Here is a 23,922-nt window from a genome sequence, read left to right as displayed (position 1 = left end):
GTTCACTCAGCCTTTCCTGTGTCCCTCACGAAGTGCACACTCTCTCCTGGGCGGCGCGAGCACAGACACTTAGTGGGAGTTTACTTTTAAAATGCGCTGATACAATCATGTCTCACTTTTGTTTGGATCAGTCAGCAAACGCGTTTTCGAAACCCCAAATTCTCCACACTGCCTACCTTTCGCGCCGTCCTAGTCTCGAAGCTTCCACCACTGCTCCTCAAGCCGGGTCCCCTTGGGAGGCGGGGCTGCGTGCTGGCGCACAGGGCGTGCGCTGACGTCCTCGAGCCCCGCCCCCAAGGTCCCGCCCGGAAGTTTAAACCGCCGCGCCGCGTCTCGCGGGGCGTTGAGGCCGGCGCCAACAGCCGGCGATGCGGGGTCACGGGGTCGTGGCATGGAGGGGGCCGGCGTAGCTGGGGCCCGTGGCCCTGCGTCTTCCGCCTGCTACGTGGGTCCTGCCCACGCTGCGGCGCCGCAGCCGCCGGGCGGTGGGCGCCCGAGGGACCGGGAGGCGAGCAGGGACCGCCAGGCGGCTGTGGGCATCGTGTCCGCAGCCAGCGTCCCCGAGGCCACGCTCCGGCCATGATCACTCGGTGAAGCTGCGCCGCGACAGCGTGGCCGACTTCTGGCGCTGTGAGGAGCTGTGTGCGCTGCAGGACTCGCTGCCTCTGCCCGCCGTTCGCGCTTCCCTGTGGGAGGGCTGCTGGACTTCAACGCCGACCGCCTCCGTGGGGTTGACTGGACGCCGCTCATGAGCACCCTCTGCCCGTGATCTGTATCCAGAGTTTCTTCCAGCCACGGCTTGGCGAGACAGGTTTGTAGTTCCCGCTTCCAGTGGCCCTCATGTGGGCGCTGAGAAGCGGGGTTTTAGATGGTGCAAGGTGGAGGATGGGCACTAGAACCGGTGCCCAGTGCCCGGGTGTGCGTGCACTAGACGGGGCGTGCGGCTTAGGACCCCTGCCAGCTCGGTGACCCCGGCCGAGTGCTTTAAGGCTTCTAGGTCTCAGTGTTCTCATCTGTTGCATGGGCTTAACAGGACCCACTCTCTGTGGAGGTTACAAGGTCTCACTCTGTTAATGCTTGTAGACTCTACAATGTAGAACACTTAGCACAGTTTGGAGCGTCGTTAATGGTTGCACAGATGTTACCTGGTGTGTTGAATGACTTTGCCTGGTACAGACCAAAGCGATTAGGAAATTGATATATCCCAGCTTCATTTCCTTTCCATTCAAACAGGGCTCAGGAAAAAGAAATTTTTTTTCAATAGTATCCTATAGTGGAAAGAGCACCAGTGTGAAGGCAGCTTAGAGTTTGAATTCCAGGGCTTATGCTCTCTGTGGCCTGGGCAGGTTTCTTTTGCGCTACAATCCCCACACTTGTAAAATGACATTAAAAACCACTCTTTCTGTGGGTTCTTAGAATTAATTAAGCAGGTTATGTGTGTAAAGTATCCTGGTACTTGAATGAGTTGTCAGAACCAAGGGCTGCTGGAGACGACGCTTCTGCCCTAGGTAAGCTCCCCTTCTACTGGGTGGCAAGTAAACACAAGCACAGTAGTCAGTGTTCTGGAAGAAGTGAGTTCTGGTGCTACAAAGCATAGAATCTCTTTTTTCTTTAATTTAATTTTTATTTTATATTGGAGTATCGTTGATTTACAATATTGTGTTAGTTTCAGGTGTACAGCAAAGTGATTCAGTTATACATATATCCATTCCTTTTCAGATTCTTTTCCCGTACAGTTTGTTACAGGATATGGAGTAGAGTTCCCTGTGCTATGCAATAGGTCCTTGTTGATTATCTATTTTATATATAGTCGTGTGTATATGTTATTCCCAAACTCCTAATGTATCCCTCCCCGCCATCTTTCCCCTTTGCAGAGCATAGAATCTTGGAAGGGAAAGTTCAGGGTAGGCTCTTGGAGGAGGTGCCATCCTTTCTAAGGATATGTAGAAGCTCCTGGGGTGGCAGGAGAGAGCAGTGTGTGTCAAAGTTTGAGAAATATAAAAAAATATGGCAAAACTCAGGTACAGGACTGGAACTCAGGGTTTGGGAAAGCAATGAGAGTTGATACTGGAAACCTATTGGGGCCCCACAGAAAGGGGCCTTGTTTGTCATGTCAGAAGTTTGGATGTTTATCCTGAAGGCTGTGGGAAACACCAAAGAACAGTGAAATGGAATTCTGGTTTAGAGGCTCACTGGGACCTCCATGTGGAAGGCAGTTGATTGGGTGCAGCGTGAATTGTAATCAAAGGGTCCCACTTAAGTTATAAAAGGTGGAACTGGATTTTGCAGATCTGAGAGAGAATGGGTGAGGCCTGGTGACCAGTTAGAAAAGGGAGGGCAGCAAGTGTGGGTGACAGTTTATAGCTGCATCTTTTTGTGAGATACAGAGCACAGTAGAGAGGGATTGGAGGTGGGGAGAGGATCTTACTTGATCTTCAGTGCTTTAGAGGGGCCTGGTAGAGGGGCCAGGTCTGGGCCCAAGATACAGATCTGGGCTTTCTGGAAGGACAGGTGTTTGAAGGCATGGGAGAGACTTAGGTTATCCACAAGAATATCCAAAGAGTCATAGGTCTGAGAGTTTTTTAAGTGGGTATATTTGAGGATGTTTATAAGCTGAGAGAAAGTAGCCAGCAGAGGAAGGGTGTGAAGATCTAGGAAAGGAAATGATTGTTTGTTTGTTTTCGAAAAGCTGAATACTTATCGTGTGCCTGGCCCTTTACTAGGATCTGGGGTTCACACCATCTGTTCTCTCTCCTGCAAGGACAGTTCAATTCATCCCCTGGTGAACAGAAGTCAGATTATTCTTTGCATCCCATTCAGGTGTAAGAACTGTTCTGTACCTCTGAAGGGACTTTACTTAAGCAGAGTAATAAGTTAGAAATCAAAAGAAATTAGAGCTGGAAAGGACCTTAAAGGCCACTGTACTTAATTTTGCCACATATTTTACATTGAATGTAACAAAAATTTATTGTTGAGCCCTTTCTCTTCAGAGTTCCTTCACTGAACTTCCTTTATGTCTTGAATCCAGTGGGGCTAGCTTGTAGATTTTGGCCTCCTCTTAAATTTGCTTCTTCATCCATATTACATTTTGCCCAGACTATGGCAGAAACTCCTGGGTGCTTTCACAGCTCCTGGGCTCAGCTCCCCTAAGTTCATCTGCCTACTCGGGTTGAGTGATCTTGTAACATAAAAAGCTATGCTTAAAATAATGCTGCTAATGGCTTGCCCACACAGAGTTAGTTCATACTAGCCACCCAGCGTGTGCTCTACACGGAGGCGTGTAGTCTGCACTGTGCTGGGCCAAGCCTCATGGGGCTCTTTTTTTTTTTTTTTTTGCGGTACACGGGCCTCTCACAGTTGTGGCCTCTCCCGTTGTGGAGCATAGGCTCCGCACGCGCAGGCTCAGCGGCCATGGCTCACGGACCTAGCCGCTCCGTGGCATGTGGAATCTTCCCGGACCGGGGCACGAACCCGTGTCCCCTGCATCGGCAGGCGGACTCTCAACCACTGCGCCACCAGGGAAGCCCCGTCATGGCGTTCTTTGGCCCTGAGGAAGGGGAACTTTCTGGGATCACTCCCTTTGTCTAATTGGTCCTTCAGCAGCGGGGCGCCTTTTTCTAATCAGCGGAGGCACCCTTACTCAGCTAGTGGTAGTCCCAGGCCTCGTCACCTGTGGGATAAAAGCCATGCTCTCTCCCAGGCTTGCTTCTGCCAGCATCTCTATTTTCCTTTGTGTCTCTTCTCACACTTGGACCCCTGGCCTTTAGTCGTCCCCACCTGAAGTATTTACAGTGCCCAGCAGGAGTCAGGCTTGAGTGTCTTTTCACAGATGTTCCCTCTGCAGTTAATGCACCTCCTACTCCAACTCTGCATAGCCTCATCTTTCTAGATTCTACTTCAGGGTTCTCATGAAGCTGTCACTTAGATATAACTTTTTGCCTCCATAGGCACCTCTATGCATAAAGGTTATGTTTATTTATCTCATGTGATTGAAATTTTGAGTTTATACATCTTCCTCCTTAATGAAGGCTTTAAGGGCAGGAGTCGTTTCTAATCCTTAGCACAGAGCAGATGCTTTTTTTCTTTTTATTTAGGTGCTTTTTAATGATGATAAAATGTATGGTTTAAACCACTCATTTTACAATATTTTTGCTTTAGGTTGTGACAGAAATGAAGTTTACAGAAGTCGTGTTCCTGCGGTAAGAAATAAAGATGTGACCTTCCAGTTGTGTAAAGCTCATGAAGGCTGTGTAAGTGCATCGGGTGCGCTAAGGAACCTGGAGCTAAGTGGGCTAGTTCTGAGAGAGAGAGACTTAACTATGTTAACAAAATTAAGCCTTCATTGTGTCCTGCCAACCTTTGATAGTTGCTTTTGGGGCAAACTAAAGCAATAAAATTTTAAACTGTTCCTCCCCATTAAAGGGATTGAATATTTGGCCACTTTGGTGAACCTGTGTCTTGCGAACTGTCCAGTTGGAGACGGAGGTTTCGAAAGTGAGTTTCAGTCTTGTTTAAGTCTCTTCCCATCGGACTGGTCTCGTGATTTCCTACACACCATGTCTGTCTACCTTTTCCTGTCTACCTTTTCTTGGTGTTGTGCATGCGTGGATTGTCTCCTGTACCTGCTCAAACCTTGGTCCATTCTCATTTGTACCATGGAAGTTTGTCATGCTGGATACTGTCAGAATTAATCTTACTTAAGTTTGTGTTAAGCCACAAACCACACGTTTTGTATATTTCCTGTTTTTTGTGTTTCTTTATATTTTTATGGTTTCTCTTCAAGAAATATTATGGGAAGGGAAATAGCAAGATGTAAAGAGCAAAAAAGTCATCATTCTCTTTAAATTGTTAGAACATCTATCTGCAATCATAATTATAATGCACTGTGGTATGTATTCAAATAGGAAATATATGTAACATCCCGTAGGAGCAGCAAACTCAGTGGTGTTGGTGAGGGTGTATGATGGACCTAATCACAAAGCAGGTGATTCTTGATTGGGGTCCTGAAACATTAGTGTACGTTCCCTGTGTCCATTAGTGGTCTGAAGGGGTAAGGAAGCCTGCCTTTCAATTTGAGGAAACAGAGGGTTTGAGGTCCTCCCTCTTCTATTGCTCTAGTATACTGCATAGCAGCTAATAAAATACTGGGTTTATAGTTGACATTTAAATCGCTGATTGATCATCAAGGTTGGCATGTATCATTGGAACTGAAAATCGGAAGAGTCTTATGCTCTTTAGGTTTTTCTTTTTTTTCCTTTGTCTCAAAAGTATGTAGTACTTTACTGAGTGGTTGGGAAGAAAGTTTGCAGTATCCAGTGTATTCAGTTTTAGTATCTAAATAGAATTAAACTGTTGCTGTAAACTGGAATAACTTTGTTACTGACAAGCTTTAGAATGCATCAGTTCATCAATTACCTGTTTGGGAAGATTGTAGTTAATGATTTTAAGAATGTGGCTGTAAACCTCCAATTGACTCAAGAAAAGCAAATAAGTCAAGATTGACAAATGTATAGGCTCTTCATCTTACTGTGTGTGTGGGTTTTTTTTTTTTTCCTTTTAGTTATTTGGCAAGGTGTAAAGAACTCTATCACTCTTAAGACAGTAAACTTCACGGGGTATAATCTGACATGGCAGGGAGCAGATTACATGGCCAAGATCTTAAAGGTGATTTTATGTTTAAACTTTCATGAAAACATATGTGATTGAAGCACATTAATACATTGACACAGATGGCAGTTAATTTTTGTCTTTTGATACCTGTGAGTGCATCTTTCGTTTTGTTGAAAGAATAAGACCAGTTTTCAGTTTGGGATTCTACCATTTAGTAAAGATAGTCCACTTAATTTTAGAAATAGGAGATTTAATATATAATACATAATAATACTTCTATGTATTTTTAGTTACTGAAAACATTGATTGTGATGCTGTGAAGAAACTATGCCTTTATAGTCTTCAAGATTTAAATGAATCAAGTGTCTATTAGCTGCTGTAGTTTATAAACTAATAAACATCACTACATCGGCAACTTGTAAATACAGTTTTTAATGCCTTAACAACTTTACAGTGGTTATAATTACTGTATTTAGGCCTAAATTATTTAATAATTTGACATGAAGTCTTTTTAATAGTTTGATGGTGCAGATCAGGGATAGGTAAACTATGGCTGGTGGGCCAGATCCAGCCCGTCGCCTGATTTTTTAAAGAAAGTTTTTTGGAACATAGTGGAACCCATTGTTTACATGGTAGCTATGGCTACTTTCAGCCTACGCCAGTGGGGTTGAGTAGTTGCAACAGAAACTGTATAGCCCACAAAGCTGGAAATGTTTAAATTTAGATTTTAGAAATTGAAAAATTCTTTGAGCCTATACAGGGCAAGTCCATTGACCCCTCGGGCAGAGAACAGTCAAGAACTTGGGTGCCGAAGCCAAATGGCCTAGGTTCAAATTCCCTTTCTCCCTTTTCATAGCTAGTGACCATGGACAAATCACTTAACGTCTATGCCTCGTTGTGAGGTTTAAGTGAACTCATTTGTATAAATAGTGCTTGGCACATACTAAGCACTGTGTAAGTGATTGCTGTTATTTCTGCTTGGAGCTTTTATAAGCCATTGTTAATAGGAAAATGACACTAATGATTTTGCTTTTAGAGTGTCAAAGGCACTTTGAGTCTTTTATGTTTTCAAGAATGTAACAAGACTTTTTTGATTTAAAGTCAGTGTTCCCTGTTACCAAAATTGATTTTATGAATATAAAGAATTGAATGTCTTTAAGACAAGACTTGTGGTTAAATGTCAAACCATTATCTTCCCAAGGCACATCAAACTGGCTGTGCATGGTCCAGGCCTCTGAAGTTTGTGTCCACACCCTAGGTAGCATGTAAGATCCATTTTGTAAATATAGTTTTAAAAATAATGCCTGGGACTTCCCTGGCGGTCCAGCAGTTAACACTGCGCTCCCAATGCAGGGGGCGTGTGTTCGATCCCTGCTCAAGGAACTAGATCCCACATGCAATAAGTAAAAGATCCGGCAGGCCGCAACTAAAGACCTGGTACAGCCAAACACAGCCAAACAAAGAAACAAATAAATAAATAAATACTTTTTAAAAATAAATAAAATTCAGTAATGCCTTAGGAGTTAGGAAAAGAAAATATTAGAACCTATTTAGCTTTGTATCATTTAAAAATATCTGTGTAGTTTATAATGTACCTAAATTATATGTATAGAACTTTGTGTATATAATTTGTTGAAAAATAAGATGCATATTAAAAAGTTTTCTTATGGGTTGCCCAGTCAGGTGTTTGGAGACCATTGGAGGACAGAATGATGCAATTTAGAGCCTCAGCAATGATAGAATTTAGAATCAAGTCCCTGACTTAGAAGATAAGGAAAATAATTCTTAGACTGTAATTGAGTTATCCAGCTTTACATAACTGTTCAAAAACAGGTCATCCAGTGGCTGGAATCTAATCCCTGACCGACTAGAATGTGGGTCACTGGACTCGTAAAGCAGAACTGACTGTTCAGTTTCTCAGCTTGATGCTCCTGGCACATATGCGTGATATGTGTGTGTGTAAATCTCTGACGTAATGAGCCATGCTCAGTAGGCACGTCCTGTTTCCTTATTGAAGCATCTTAATTTCGTCCCATTAGATCTTTGAAGTATCAGACTACCAGAAGGCATGAAGAAACCTGGGCTGAGAGTCTTCGTTCCAGGAGACCTGATCTTGACTGTATGCCTGGTTTGAGGCGCATCGCTCTGAACTGCAACAAGCTCGTTGGTGACCTGGGTGCTCGTGCTTTTGCAGAATCTCTTAGTGAGGATTTATGGCTTGGGGGTAAATTCTTAAATTGAAAATACTGAATTTTTAATGTAATATATGCTTAGCTTTTGGCATGATACTGTTGTGATAGGACTTTTTTTAAGGCCTCATTTTTCTGATAGCTTTTATGTTGCTTTTAAACTTTCTCTAAGAGTTACATATATTCTTTACAGAAAATACAGAGTAACAAGAGAACAATTACCTATAAATTTAACACCCAGACATAATCACTGTTCATTTTGGTGTATATATTCTCAGTCTTTTTATTGTTTTCTATAAGTATATTTGTACACTTAGAGATTACAAAAATAGAATTGTAGTATACTTGCTATTTCATATTCCTGCTTTTTTCACTTAATGAGGTATCATGTAGTGTTCCATCATATTGATGTCCCATAGTTTAATCAATTCTTTGCAATTAGATTGAGACAGTTTGCTTTTCCCTGTCAGAAACAATGTGAATACATTATATATACATCTCTGTGTCCATCGGGCTTACTTCTGTAGAATAAGGTACTACAAGTGGAATGACTAAGTGTGACATATTTTTAAGACTTTTCATACACATTGCCAAATTACCACCCAGAAAGGCTATGCCAATTTGTAGTCCACCCCAAGAGTGGATGTGAATGAAGCCTGCCTCTCACAAACACTGGCTGGTAGCACTTTTTAAAAACTGTAAGACTACAAAAATGAGTACCTCTCCCTTTTTTATGCAAGTGGGATTACTCCAAATTTTATAACTTTTTTCAGTTAATTCAGTATGACCATCTTAGCATGTCAGTAAATTTGCATCTTTTTTTTTTTTTTTTTTTTTGTGGTACGCGGGCCTCTCACTGTTGTGGCCTCTCCCGTTGTGGAGCACAGGCTCCGGACGCGCAGGCTCAGCGGGAATGGCTCATGGGCCCAGCCGCTCCGCGGCATGTGGTATCTTCCCGGACCAGGGCATGAACCCGTGTCCCCTGCATCAGCAGGCGGACTCTCAACCAGTGCGCCACCAGGGAAGCCTTACTGCATCATTTTTTTTGTGACCCTTCAGTGTTCCATTATATGAATATGCCACAGTGCACATAGCTTATCCGATCTTGTATAAAAGGTATGTCCAGTTTTTCAGTTACAAAAAGTACTCTGATATATATCCTTACCTATATCTCTGACTATTTTGGATCAAAAGGGTATAGACATTTTAAAGACTTCTCTTACAGAATCTTGGCTTAATCTGATAGGAGAATAACCACATTTTGTTTTATTTTGTATTCATTTGATTTACTGGTGAGGTTTACTGGCTGTTTGTATTCATTTGGCTAGTTGGTTAATTACACCGGGTGTCCCTTCTTCTGTAGTGACAGTTTGTAAGGGTTGTATCATATGCTGTTAGATCCATATGTCTGACTTGCTATTTCTGTATGTCATGGGGCGTTGAAAGACTCTAGTTATTTTAATGTGATGGTCCACTCAACACTTAAATGACTCATGATAGTTTCCTTTCATGTAATATTTTTTAATACCTGTGCTTTTGCGATGATCCCTTTTGATTAAATGAGTAGGTTGTTCAGCCCCAGAACTACTAGAATTCATGATCATTTGTTCTGGTTTTTGTCTGACCTTTTACCGCAAGAGTTCTTGACCATCATACTTTCATGATAGGTTTTTAGTGTGTATTCTCTATACACACATTGTTTGAATTTGTTAATTGTTTGTATCCTAGAAAACAGTACTTTTCTAATGTTGTACTTCCCTTATGGTTTGAGCAGATAATTTACTGATTAAAGTGATTTATACTTGTAAATTGTTCTTATCTCTACTCTGAATAGAGGTGAACCTAGATACTAAGCCTGCTTCCACCAAGAGCATTATTTGCTTCTTGTGCAACCTCTGAATTCTTGCAAGGAGTACTTTATTCATTTGTCAGTTTCACAAGTAATTTTTTTAATACCTTCTGTGTGCCAGATGCAGGTTTAGGCACTACTGATAAAGCAGTGAACCAGACAGACAAAAGTCTTGCCCTCATGGAGCTTACATTCTAGTGAAGGAGTTGAGATAGAAATTAGTAAAGAGATAAGTAATATAATTTTAGAGAGTAGGAAGTGCAAAAATATCTTAATGTAAGAAGAGTGAGGGGGGCAGGTAGGACTCCATTGGACAGGTTAGTTAGGGGCCAGCTTCACTGGAGAAGTGGCATTTGAATGGAGACCTGAATGAAGAGAGGAGCAAGCCATGGAAGATCTGGGGTAAGCACATTCCAGGACAAGGGGGCAATGAGTATGCAGGCATGTAGGTCGGTGGAGTATTTAAGGAAAAGCAAGAAGGCCAATCTGGGCAGAGTACTGAGTGAAGAAGAATGTGGTGTGACATGAGGTCAAGGAGCTAGCCAGGGGTCTGCTCTTGTAAAGTCTTGAAGGCCAGAGTAAAGATATGGATTATTCTAAATGAGTAGAGGGTTTTGAACTGGAAAAAGGCATGATCCAAATAGTATCTGAATAAGATGACCTGGTATAGAGAATGGACTTGGGAGGATAAAGAAGAGAAACAGGGAGACCAGTTAGGAGACTATCAATCACAGGGGTCCAAATAAGAGATGTTTATGGCCTAGGTTAGGTTGGAAGTTTGCAGCAAGTGAAAAGTGGTTGAATTCAGGTTGTGTTTTCAGGGTGTAGCTAACAAGACCTGCAGATAGATTAGTTGTGAGGTATGAAGGGAATAGTAACAAGGAGACAAGTCGTTGATGATTATGTGTGCAACTGGGTGGTATCACTTAGAAAAAGGGGGCTGATGGGAGGAGCAGCTTTTGAGGGAATATCAGGACTTTGATTTGTTATCTTAGATGCCCTTTAGGTATCTAAGTGTCTGGACAGTGCTCAGACTGTACTTTCTATCCAAAGGTATCCAAAGCCACTTTAGATGCAAAATGTTTAAAGTTGGCCTTTGTTGCTGCCAAAATAGTAGCCATTGTGGGCAGTCTGCAAGATGGCATCTTAGGTTTCTGAGGAAGAAATTAGAATACACAAAGGGGTATTAAGGGTATAATTACATAATGTAGATTTCATATTTAAATTTATGGGAAAAGCAATAATTAGTTGGCTTTTGGTTTTAAATGGAAATAGCCACTCACTGGGAAATAATTACTCTAACTTCAATTCATTTTACTTTAGATCATTCTGTGATGAAAGCAATTATCAAAAAAGTTCTCCAGATGGAAGGAGTGCCAAGTCAGACATACATAACATGTTTCAGTTCGCTCGGAAGAATTTCTCTTTAATGGCTTGTTTTTCTTTCTTTCTTAAAAGAAAATTATCAAGGTACTTTCTGCCATCTTAAAACTAAGTTTTTAGTCAAATCAAATGGCTTTTCTGTTTTTGAAAATGTTGTGTGATGCTTTAATTTAGGTTCCCAGAAATGCAGATTGAAAACCTTTTAACTTTTTATTTTCTGGAACTTATTATCGTTAGTCACAAATAGTCTTTTTTTTTTTTTTTGGTGATAAGAATGAATAGCAGGAGCAGCATTTGTGAAACCAAATCTAATATGAAACTGACTCTTTCTTGTGAGTAAATTTGAATTTTGAAACAGCAAAACAATAAGGTTTGATATAAAGCAAAATAAATATTTTATGTTTATGATCTGCCAATTTCCCAGAAAGAGTTTTCTGGTGACTTTAGTTATATACCAGATACATTAAAATCACCAATGGAAAACACATCTTTTATTCAGGTTCCCTCTGAAAGTTTTAAAAATTTGTTGACTTAATATCACTGAACGGTTCACTTTAAAATGGTTAAAATGATAACTTTTCTGTTTTGTGTAGTTTACCACAATTTTTTTAAAATGTGTTGTTTGAAGATTTTTGGGTTTTATAAAGGTATTGTATTAGCATAAAAATGAAAAATTTAAAAGACCACCTCTAATTGCATTATCCTATCTAGCAATATTTACATTTTTATTTTCTCTTCCTGCTGTCTATAAACATAATTCCACATAACTTCAATATAATTTGCCATTCTTTTCATACTAAATTTAAATTCTGTGATTCATAGTTATACTTTTTAACATTGTATTCACAAGGTTTCATTGAGTTGGTCAATTTTTTAAATTGGTGAACAAGGGCTTCCCTGGTGGCACAGTGGTTGAGAGTCCGCCTGCCGATGCAGGGGACACGGGTTCGTGCCCTGGTCCGGGAAGATCCCACATGCCGCGGAGCGGCTGGGCCGTGAGCCATGGCCGCTGAGCCTGCGCGTCCGGAGCCTGTGCTCCGCGACGGGAGAGGCCACAGCAGTGAGAGGCCCGCGTATCGCAAAAAAAAAAAAAAAAAAATCGGTGAACAATTGGAAATAACCTAAAATAAACTATTGTAAACATCTTCATATACAGCTTTTTTTTTCTACTTAAAGATGTATGTTTTTGATTCTCTGTTAATCAACTTGCTTGGACAATAGTGTATTAAATAAGTTGTTAAGAGTGTTTATGAAGTCAAAAGAAAGCTTATGATTGTCTGCCAATTGTTATTTCAAGAGAGTGATATTTGAATAATCAAATAGTACATACAAAGAAGTTAAGATTTGTGGTATCACACTAATTAGATATTATTATTAAAAATTTATATCATGTGTACAGTATTCTTAAAATAGCTAAGTTGACTTTTGCTATGATATTAGAAATGGAAATATATATATTAATAAAGCATGTATATTAGGAATTCTGTAAAATTAGTACCTGGTGGTATATAATAGGGCATCATGGAATGAGAAGAAAACAGTTAAACGTTTTTTTTTTATTTAGCATGATGAAACAAAGTGGAAATATAACTGAAATATACAAACTCATTGAGCTATTTTAAGAGTAATTTTATTTCTTGGGCTTTTTTTTCTATTTGCCTCAGTTATTTGGAGACATAGAGGTAAGCCAATCAGTATCTGGGTATATACCTAGATCCTGGTGAGTACAGGGTGAAATAATGGTGTGAATTGTGTCACATTTATATTGTCATTATGTATGCCTAAAAACAGATGGGAACTTTTAAAGCATTCTTTTTTTTTTTTTTTTTTTTTTTTGCCATACACGGGCCTCTCACTGTTGTGGCCTCTCCCGCTGCGGAGCACAGGCTCCGGACGCACAGGCTCAGCGGCCATGGCTCACGGGTCCAGCCGCTCCGCGGCACGTGGGATCTTCCCGGACCGGGGCACAAACCCGCGTCCCCTGCCTCGGCAGGCGGACTCCCAACCACTGCGCCACCAGGGAAGCCCCAGATGGGAACTTTTATTAGAAATTTTTTTTATCTCCTAACAAGGAAAGTGTAATTTAAAAAACTTTTAATACAAATGTATTTGCATTCGTTTCTGAAAGTAAAGGAAGCTAACACATACAAACCACATGCATACAAACATTTTTTTGACCGTAATTAAGTTAAAAGACACAATAAAATAGCACAAAATGAACTGAGCTCCTATATATTTTTAAGAGGCATATAAATCACACAGGATCGTGTGGTGATTATCAATAAGCTACACTCTATGAAATATTTGTCCTATATTACCACATACACTCCATTTTACCCTGCATCCTAATGCTGCTAAACTATAGTAGAAAGCAACAGCATAGCACAGGGAGATCAGCTCGGTGCTTTGCGATGGCCTAGAGGGGTGGGATAGGGAGGGTGGGAGGGAGGCTCAAGAGGGAGGGGATATGGGGACATGTGTATGCATATGGCTGATTTGCTTTGTTGTGTAACAGAAACTAACACAGAATTGTGAAGCAATTATACTCCAATAAAGATCTATTAAAATAAATAAATAAAATAACACAAAATATAGTAGCTTTGAAGGATAAATATAACCATTTTAACCTATGATGTTTGTCTTCAGTAAATTCAAATTAAATATTTAAATGTGAATTTTAATATGTGGCTTGTTCTAAATAAAATATTAACACGTAGGTCTAGTTTTTGCAACCAAATATTTCATATAAAGATACTTGCCTCTTTACTACTGAAATATAGGATAAGTCTCCACATTTCACTCTTTTATCCAGTGGGTTTCATTTGTTTTTTTGTGTGATTTCTGTATGAAATCAAAGGAGCAGTGAAGGTTGACAGGCTTATAGGAGAGTAACATTGACTCACCTACCACCCAGCAACTTGCAGCCTTATAACTTTTATTGTTTTTACATAGAAAAATTCATCTTAAATTGAAATTTTGGTCTAATTCTGAAGATTCTGTTTGGCAGAAGTCATGGGTGTATCTGTGTTTCTGTGTCCTTGAGATTCAGAAATGCCAAAGGTGTTCTAAGATTCAGTAAACTTGAGTGTTTCTGCATAATACATAAAATGTATCATACTTCGGGATTATTTTAAAAATTTATTTTTGCATTTCTGCACATCTCAATACTTTTGTTTTAGTTAAAATAACTTGTTACTGTAGAGAACTTACATTTTTTAAAAATGCTGGCTTATGTAAAACCTTTGTACAAAACGATCCTCTTTTTAATGGCCTTGGCATCATTGTCAAGTGCCTGTTTGATTCCTCTCAAAGTGTACACATGTGACAGTTGCTCTGTAGACCTTTGGTGCATCTTGATTCCTTCTTTTCATGCTTTGTCAAACATAGGCTTGGCCACAAAGCAACCTGTAAGTAATGGAAGGAAACACTCTGCTGGTAAAGAATGTTATGGTCCTGAACCTCTACCACCTGGTGTGTCTGGTTTCCGGCCGTGGCGTACTGCAGAACGTGCAAAAAGCAACAGGTAACGTGTTTGCATTCCCTGTCTTTTTCAATCATTCAGAGTCCTTTATTTTGGAACTTCTGTTATGTGAGCGGTCTCTGGTGCTTTCTATAGAGGAAAAAAGATAACTCACACATGGCTTCTGCCCAATGAGCCCTCTAAGGAAGAAAAACAAAAAGTAATTGGGAGTTTCAAGTTGTTTCTCAAGTGTCACAACAGAGCTAACCCCGTGGGAGTCTTGAGGAGACTAAAATTATCACCAATTGTGCATGTGAGAAAAGTTTCATTAAAGGCAGGTGTAGTTGCGTGAAGCCCTACAGCACAGAAGTAGGAATTTGGATATGTACGAATGGGCAAAAAGACATTTTAGACATGGGAAATAGTTTAATACAGAATGGATGAAAATTATGCATTAGACCTATTCTAAAACAACTGGCTTATTAACTCAGTAAATCAGATTTAGTGAGTCAAACTAGCTTTACCTGATTTCTTATCCAGGGGATAGCTGTTCATAGTAATTTTTGTCACAGAACAGTAAATAAAATGGTTGAACTATAGCTTTAGGCTTGCTAAGTGAAATAGATTGCTCTAGATGATTTTCAAGTGACTGACTTGGTAGTATTCACGAAATTGGGGATTAACAATTGCTTAAGAAGACAAAGAGAATTGATTTTAAATAGTACTTGAAGTAGTTACTGTGTAAAATATCTGTTCAGTTGCTCATGTTAAATGGATGTTTGTAATCCCCATTGGACAACCGACTACTTTTTTGCAAATGGTAATGTGAATTGCTGTTGCATAAACTATAGTGTTGAATCCCCAGTCTTTGCACTTGAGTTTAGCAACTTTGTGGTTTCCTATCTTCTTCCTGAGACACTTAATCTCAGGTCCATCCTCCTCACACAGGGTGGTAAATTAGAGAATGATTAATATCACCATTTAAAGAAGTGAGACTGAAATCTCAAGCATCCTGAACGTAGGAACTGAAGGGGCCTCTCAGCAGTTCAGAGAGTTATTACCGAGCCAGTCGCCTGAATTCTGTTCAGTTTTCTCCATAGCAGAGCCCTCCAGGTCCTTGTTTTGAGCTTATTTATTTTTATACACAATTCTGTGTGGATACTGTACATAATACTAAATAGTTGTATTAACTGGGTTTAACTGGTGATGTATTTACATGAAGATCTAACTTCGTTTTGTTGATATCTTTTTAGGGGCTTTCCATTCATCAAAGCTCGTGATGTATGTAATCAGTTGCTGGTGTTTAGCTATCATATTTATGATATATAGGACTTGAATTGGGAAAGGTGGATGGTCATTCTCCTTGCTTTTTAAACTGACAGAGCCTTACAAGAAGCATTTCCCTCTCTGAAATAAATCCATGTAAAACATGTTTGGTCGCTCTCCCAATGCAACTGTGTAGTTTTGTGGATTTGGCACACAACTGGCAGCCTTGTGGTTATGCCTGTAAACAAGGAAGCCTGTTTTCCAGTCCGCAAATCAGCTGTTACCCAGTGAAACGAACTTGAGTGCCATTTCTGACCCCTCACATGGAGCTCTCATACTGAAGAATGTTCACATGTTTTCAAGAAACGTTGTTTGCGGGCTATATGTACAAATTCCTGATCTGAAAACCAATATAAAGCAACATCTCCCAAACCTCTGCTCTCTCACCAAGGCCACACACATTCCCTCGCTTATGGCCTCATGGCAAGCTAATACTGTCAGTATCAGATTCTCCTTCCCAGTGGTTCTGGGAGACTGCATAGTTGCTCTGTGAAAGGCACCACTGCTGAGGTTGAGAGAAGAGCATCTTGGGTGTCAGTCCTGCCCTTGCATGCCCAGAGAGAGAGGTGTGCACCTCGTTCTCCTGTTACAGTTTTCCTGTGCTGCAGGGTTTGCTGCTTGTTGTCAAAATGATGTCCTAGTGACTTGTCTTCTGCATGGTTATATAATCCCAGCACACTTCTTTATGATCTGTAGACTTTTATGGGGTTGTGGCCAGGTCAGGTTTTAAATGTTTGGAACTGTCCTATTGAACAACATTGCAGTGGCAGTGAATCTTGATGGGAGAATTGTATTACTGTTACCCTAGTTTTGGCTTAAGTGTGGTGAGAAGATGAAATTTTTGATGGGTTAGTTTTAGTTGTGTATGTGTATGTGATTTCTTTTTTAAAATTCTAATGTCTGTTATTCCCAGCTTAGATATGTTGACTTTCTGATTATTCATCAGTCCCTTTACTGATGTATTTTCCTCTGAAAAACTACATTTTCTTCCAGACTGTTTGTGTCTGATGGTGAAGAATAAATTTTTCATTTGCAGTATAAAGTTGATCTGAGAAAAAATGTTTACCTTGGCTCTTCACTTGGCTTCTGTGAAAGAAACTTAATAAAATAATATGGGCAATTCCCATTACTAATCCTAACCATGTACAACAGAGGTCTGTACAGTAACATAGCAAAAATAAGTTCCTGTAATTTTACTTAGTCATTGCCTGTTTTAGACTAAGGAGCAGTGAGAGACATTTATAAATAATGATACCTCAGATCACTTTTGTTAAATGTCCTCTAATATTTGGATATTTGGATCTGGCTTGTTTTATCTTTTTTTACAATCTTGTCTTCTTTCTTTGCACTTTAGTGTAACAACTCTGTGATTTCCTATCTTCTTCTTCAGACACTCAGGTCCATCAGAATTTCCTGTGACTGTGACAGTGGAGAGTCCTTCCTCCTCAGAAATCGAAGAGGTCAATGATTCCTCAGAAAGTGTTCAGGAAGAGCCAGAGAAAATCCGTTTGAAACAAGAAGCACTGCAGGTACAAAGTTATCACTTTAAAGCTATAGACAAGGTTATTTTTCAAATGGAAGCCTGATTGCAACACGGCACAGCTTGTGTGAGGGTTCTGTTTTCCCCTCCCATCTGCATTGTATCCCCTTGAATGGTTCCTTAAGCTTAGACCAAGGTGAATGGTGGACATTTGAACTCTAAGAAATAAAAATCAAAACATGTCGTTAGTAATATATTTTCCTTTCCTTAGAACCTTAGTATATTAGATTTAGGGAGAACCTTAGTGATCATACGATAAAGAAATTGAGTTCTGAATGAATATAGTCAGCTGATTCAGTGTTCTTGTTTTACAGATGAGAAAATTGACAGGTCTAGCTGAACTCTGTTTTTATAAGAGGAAAATATGGCCTCATTTTAAATAAAAGTAAAAAAAAAGTTTTGATGTTGATATTCTCCTTTCCTAAAATAAAAAATATCAAGAAGCTACATTCTATTACCAACTAAACCTGACCTCTAATGTCATTCCATACTTTTGTTTGTATGGACAGAAAAGAAAAATTGATTTTCATAAGAAATTTTTGTACCTCAAAAATAATATATTTCTTTTTTTTCAACTTTAATGCAGAGCTGAACATTTCTAGTAAATAAAGGAACACCATTTGGGGGGAACCTTGTCTTTGTGCTACAAAGTTCATGTTTAATTTTTAAAAAGTATTTAATGTGATTTTCTTTTCATATGAAACATGAAACTTGACAGGTTTCAGAACTAATTATTCCATTATTGTAGGATTATGGGAATTACTCTTTGATTTTCAAAAGAGAAAGCTAGATTTTTATTTTTTTAATTAAAATTAATGATAATATAGAGAAATTTTAAGAAAAGAACTTAGAAAATTATGAAATGTTAGAGTAGGAGAAATCTATAGTTCGTGTAGGGTTACCCCCTTTCGTTTTATAAATGAGCACCTACAATTTGTAGCACGTAGTGGTTTATTAGTAAATGGCAGAGTACGACAAGACCCTAGAGCATCTAACCCGCCTTCCTTGTCATTTTAGATGTGATGTATTCATTTCCTTCACGAATAGACCAGGAGATTGTATTTCTAAAAGCAATGATAGACACTGGGGAAGACCAAGAAGTTTAAACACTGGAGCACAGAATAGCAGATTCAGAAGGCACTGAGAACCCTTTTAGCTCTCCTCCATTTTCACAAGACACTACAATGATGGTATCAAAGGGTTTAAGTATATAAGCCCACAAGAATCAAGAGGTTTCAACATAGTTTTGAAAGACGGAAGACAAGTGGAAGAGTGTGAAACTGAAGCAGTAGAACAGAGGGAAAGCATCACCTAGAATATGCACAGCGACCACCTGCAACTGAAGAGGATTCTGACCCCACCTGCAGAAGTAGGCCCATGCTCAGATGCGCATGTAGGAGAGAGGGTGGAGTTAGTTAAAAGTGTGACTGAAATAGGGGAGCTCATTGAAGGGTTGTGTTTGGAGGAGTGGACTCCCAGCCCCGCCCTCACACTCCTGAAATGAAATGATTTCATTTTGAAACCAGTGAAACTGGCAAGAACTAGGGCAGCTAGTGTGAGTTTTTACACCCTAGAAAATTGTGTTTGGGGGAGATCCTATTACAGTTACTCCCCGCTTTTTCCTGCATAAGAAACCAATCAATCGTTGACTTCAGGGGGCTTTCTGCACTCATTCTTAAATAGAAAATAACTCATTTGCGTGATAGTCGAGTAAAGCTTCCAACGTGAGAGGGGGAAAAAGAGTGAAAACGTATCCTAGTAGGACCAGGGACAATTTAGGGAACAAAATAATTTAAGAAAAAACCCTAATTAGTATCCTGAGAGAGGTTTAAAAAGAGCTATAAAAAAGCTATAAAATAAGATTAGGGTGTTAATTAAAAAGAGAATGGTCAGAAAGCAAGAGAGGTCTCTTGGAAATGAAAATATGGTTGCTGAAATAAATTCAGTAGGAATTTAAAAATTTTCTCAGTATATAAAAAAGAAAGACACAATGGAAAATGTGATAGAAATATGTTAGAGAGGCTGCATCTGGGAGATCCAACATGTTACTATTAGAAACTCCAGACCCAGAACAAAAATGGAAGGAAGCTGTCAAAGGGCAACAAAATTCCCCACAGCTGAAAGTAGACATCAGGCCTCAGATTGAAAACAGTTACGCAAGATGAGCAAGAATAGACTCATACCTAGGCACCCTTCATTGTGAAACTTTAAAATACTGAAAAAATAAATTAAAATAGAATAAAATACTGAGAGGATACATCCATTCCAGAGAGAAAAATACTGGCCACCTAAAAAAAAGAGTTAAAATCTGACCTTATCATACTTGTCATCAGCACCATGGATCCTGGAAGGCATTAGAAAGATACCTCCAAAGTTTTTCAGGCACATAATTTTCACCCTGGGGGTTTGTATCCAGCCAAACTATCAGTCATAAGTGGAGGCTGAAGAAGATATTTTGTACACAAAGAAATTTGAAAATTTGACCTCCTGTGCTACACCTTAAGCTATTTATAGAAATAATCCAGCAAAATGAGGCAATAAACCAAGAAGGAAGGTAATAGGGGATTCGGTGCAGATTGCAGCTAGTCTAGAGTGGAGAGGCTTCTATTGATTGTGTGATTGAGAGCTTAGAAACACCTTGAGGCATATTGTACTTACTTGGTATTAGGCACTGTTGGAAGGGAGGAGGGAGAGGAAGAGGAGAAGGAACTTGAACTCCAGAGGACAAAAGGCTATATGGACATAAACATGAAGCAAACTAAACTATCATTGATTTTTAACGTACTATTGGTGAGGAAGAGAAGAATCCACTTAAACTTGACACTATAGATGTCCCCCTTTTCAGTGACACACAGGGGTAATGACCACCTGTCTAATTTGTTGTCCAAACCAGAACTTGTCCAAACTCCTTACACTTCAATAGTGTAAGGAGGCACTCTAATGCTGTAACATCAGGACAACAGGTATAAACTGGAACAGCCCAAGGCGGCTTGGGGTATATGGTCACCCTGCACAAGGGCAGTGACACTGGCACAGTATGGAACAAGGTGTAGTCTGTACACAGAGACACAGTACATCTGCAGTGGGCAATATTAATGTAATTGTAATAATGGCAATACTGTCTTGGTTTGCCGCTTTTATCGTCAACTTGCATGTAATCACTAATAACTAAAGTAAACTGTACTTAGTATGTATTAGTATTAAGTTGGTATGTACTGAAATGTATTGTGTACTAGTATGTACTTAGTATATATTAGGCTCTAAGTGTTTTTGCATATATTAACTCATTTAATCCTCTGAATAGCCTTATGAGGTTGGTGCTAATATCATTCCCACTTTTTTTTTTTTTTTTTTTTTGCGGTACACGGGCCTCTCACTGTTATGGCTTCTCCCGTTGCGGAGCACAGGCTCTGGATGCGCCGGCCCAGCGGCCATGGCTCACGGGCTCAGCTGCTCCGCGGCATGTGGGATCCTCCCAGACCGGGGCACGAACCCGTGTCCCCTGCATCGGCAGACGGACTCCGAACCACTGTGCCACCAGGGATGCCCCATTCCCACTTTTGAGAACAGGTAACTAAGACAGGGAAGGAACTTGCCCAGGCTGTACCTATTTTAAGGTTGGATTGAGGCTTTGAGTTGAGGCTCTCTGCCTGTTCTCTTAAACCTTACTCCTTACTGACTCTCGAATAACAGAAGACTTAACTGCACATAGAACAGAGTATAAATTTCAACTTTGACAACGTAAAAGCTAGGTTTGGAAGGTAGACAGGAGGTAGAAAAAAGGGAAGATGGTATGAATGTCCTCATTTTACAAAGCGTGACATTGAGAGAGTTTATAGTTGATCAACAATGTAGGTTTTTAAGTATATCACTACAAGTCAAAGAGATCATGAGCAGTGGAATAACTCATGATGACATAATTTTACAGAGCAGTGTGGACATAGGAAAGAGTGTAAAGGAACTAAACCCTTACTTAGTAGTAAGTTAGAAAGTGAACAGATAATGCCTCCAATTTAGTGAGAAAATAGTCATGTAAGAGTATTACTTGGAAATGGAGAAGAGTTCAAAATAACAATAGTTGGACCTCCCTGGTGGCGCAGTGGTTAAGAATCTGCCTGCCAAGGCAGGGGACACGGGTTCGAGCCCTGGTCCGGGAAGATCCCACATGCTGCGGAGCAGCGAAGCCCGTGCGCCACAACTACGGAGTCCACGCTCTAGAGCCTGCGAACCACAACTACTGAGCCCACGTGTCACAACTACTGAAGCCCGCGTGCCTAGATCCTGTTCTCCATAACAAGAGAAGCCACCGCAATGAAGAGTAGCCCCCGCTCGCCGCAACTAGAGAAAGACTGCACGCAGCAACGAAGACCCAACACAGCCAAAAATAAATAAATAGTAATAAAAAAATAAATAAAAAATAACTATTGATGTAAACCTCATGAAAAAGGAAATCCAAACAGCCAGTAAACACAGAAAAGTGTATGACTTCATTAATAAGAGAAAAGTGAGTCAAAACCAAGGAAACTACATGCCAATCAGATTGACAAATACATAAATAAAGTCTGGCGGTATCAGGTATTGTAGACCTGAAGTACTATGAGAATCTTCTACCCTGTTTATACTGGAGTACAAATCGACACAACCACTTTGGAAAGCATTTAGCACTCTCCATCAACTGAAGGTACATAAATAGCCTGTGAGCCAGCAGCCCTCACCCCCGCCCTGTGTAAATGCACCAGAATAACCGGTACAGCAGGATTCCTGTCCATGATTTGCATTAGCACAAACTGAAAACAAACCAAATGTCCATTAAGAGTCAAAAATTAAATGAATTTTGTGTATTCGTACAGTGGGAACACTATCCAGCAATAAAATTGAATGAACTAGAGCTACAGGCAGCAATGTGGATGAATTTTTTAAACCAACGTTGAGAGAAAGAAATAAGATAGAAAAGACTTCATATACTATGATCCTCTACATAAAGTTAGATGTTGACAAAACTAAACTCTTTTGTTAGGGATGCATGCAGGTTAAAGGAAATGATTGTCAAGAAGTGAGGATGGTGTTTAACCTGGAAGAGGGAAGGAGCTTGTGATGAGAAAAGGATATGGGGGGGGGGGGTTGAGATGCTGACAAGTATCAATACTTTCAGATTCGAGTAGTGTTTATGTGAGTATTCTCTTTTTATTTGTCACATTGACAGTTTTGTTCTGTGCACTTCTCAGTACACATATCGTATTTTACAATTAAAAACCTGCGTAAAGAATCGGTCGCTTCTTGAGTGCTGGATGTGGGAGTGGGATGAGACCATTTCATTTTAAGCCCTTCACTACTGTTTGCATTCGCATGTTCATTCATTCAGCATTAATTGAACATATTCTGTGTATCAAGCACTCTTCTAATTTTATATGTGTTTTAACTCATGTAATCCTCACAAGAGCTCTGTGATATGGGAGCTTATCTCCATTTTATAGATGAGGAAGTTGAGGCCTAGAGTTATAGAACTTGTCCAAGGTTATATAGCTAATGGGTAGTGCCAGGCCCATTTGCCTCAGAGAATCTGAATTTTTACAATATAATCTAAAAGAGAAATTTAATTACTAATTATAAGCAAAAAAATTGCACATTAAAGAAGATGACACGTTTTCATCTATCCAGTTAGAGAAAAACACACAGTCTGTCTTTCACACACATACATCTTGTATTGGCAGGGATTTTCCTTATTAAGCAATTATTTATTGACCGTCTACGCTGTGCTAGGCACAGGTGCTGGGGGTAAACACTTAATAAAATACACCCCATCTTCAAACAACTTGCACTCTAAGTGAGGAAGTAAGCCAACAGTTATAGTAGAGGTTATATACCAAGTGATACATCGCTGATGGCAGTGTAAGATCTCAGAAGTCTTTTGCAAAGAAGTTTGGAGACAGGTACCTCAGAGCCTTAAAAATGTTCATTTGCTTTGACCTCAAACTCATTTTTATGGATTTATTGTAAGAACGTTATTCTCAATATGGAAAAAAGCTTTCATGCATAAAAACGGTTATTGTCTGATAATACTGAAAAGTTGGAAAGAATTTAAATGTGTAAAATGGTTAACCAGTAAACCCACTCAGTGGAATATTTTGTAGCCCACAAAAAAAAATCACGGTTATGAATCCCCTGATTTTATGAGAAATGATTGATTTCAATGTTAAATGGAGAAAAGTTGAACATAAAATTTGATATCCAATATGATGGAAGCTTTGTCCCAGAAAAATCACCCTAGCCAGTGTACAGAAGGGAGGAAGGAGAGCAGATGACAGGAAGGAAAATTATTCCAAAGCCTTATCATTAGTCTTACTTAAGTAATAGAATATCAAGCAATTTTACTTTCTAACTTTTTTGGTTCCATATTTCCATGTAAGGGACATGAATTATGAATACTTTGTAGGAGAAGGATACACTTTTTCACAAAAATTTAACACTTCTAACACAATTAGAAGATTGATTAAACCATCATATTAAAAGTAGAGGAATTTTGCATTTTTTTTTCCTTTTTCCCCATTGAAAACTTGACTGGCTT

At 39.7% G+C, this 23,922-nt stretch overlaps 3 long non-coding RNA genes across 7 annotated transcripts in view; 2 read left to right on the top strand and 1 right to left on the bottom strand.

Annotated features, from left to right (window-relative positions):
- The first annotated feature begins 335 nt into the window (after positions 1 to 335).
- Positions 336 to 7,829, top strand: LOC137204862 (uncharacterized). Its single transcript, XR_010933895.1, has 3 exons — positions 336 to 811; positions 4,159 to 4,250; positions 7,660 to 7,829. It is a non-coding gene; the product is annotated as an uncharacterized lncRNA (long non-coding RNA).
- Positions 7,830 to 10,973: 3,144 nt separating this feature from the next.
- Positions 10,974 to 17,761, top strand: LOC137204861 (uncharacterized). The gene is made up of 4 exons (XR_010933894.1): positions 10,974 to 11,118; positions 12,696 to 12,713; positions 14,419 to 14,554; positions 17,208 to 17,761. It is a non-coding gene; the product is annotated as an uncharacterized lncRNA (long non-coding RNA).
- Positions 17,326 to 23,922, bottom strand: part of LOC137204860 (uncharacterized) — a 55,839-nt gene continuing 49,242 nt past the window's right edge. For 3 of the 5 annotated variants that reach the window (XR_010933892.1, XR_010933877.1, XR_010933884.1), the window contains one exon: positions 17,501 to 17,515. This is a non-coding gene — a long non-coding RNA (uncharacterized lncRNA). Of the gene's footprint in view, positions 17,341 to 17,496; positions 17,516 to 23,922 lie in introns of those variants that run through there. The other 2 variants (XR_010933883.1, XR_010933888.1) reach the window with 2 other exon arrangements.

The sequence above is a fragment of the Pseudorca crassidens genome, chromosome 13 (genome assembly GCF_039906515.1).
Source record: "Pseudorca crassidens isolate mPseCra1 chromosome 13, mPseCra1.hap1, whole genome shotgun sequence".
NCBI classification, from domain to species: domain Eukaryota; kingdom Metazoa; phylum Chordata; class Mammalia; order Artiodactyla; family Delphinidae; genus Pseudorca; species Pseudorca crassidens.
Note: the sequence above shows the minus strand (reverse complement) of the source record. Positions and strands in the feature narration are given on the sequence as shown.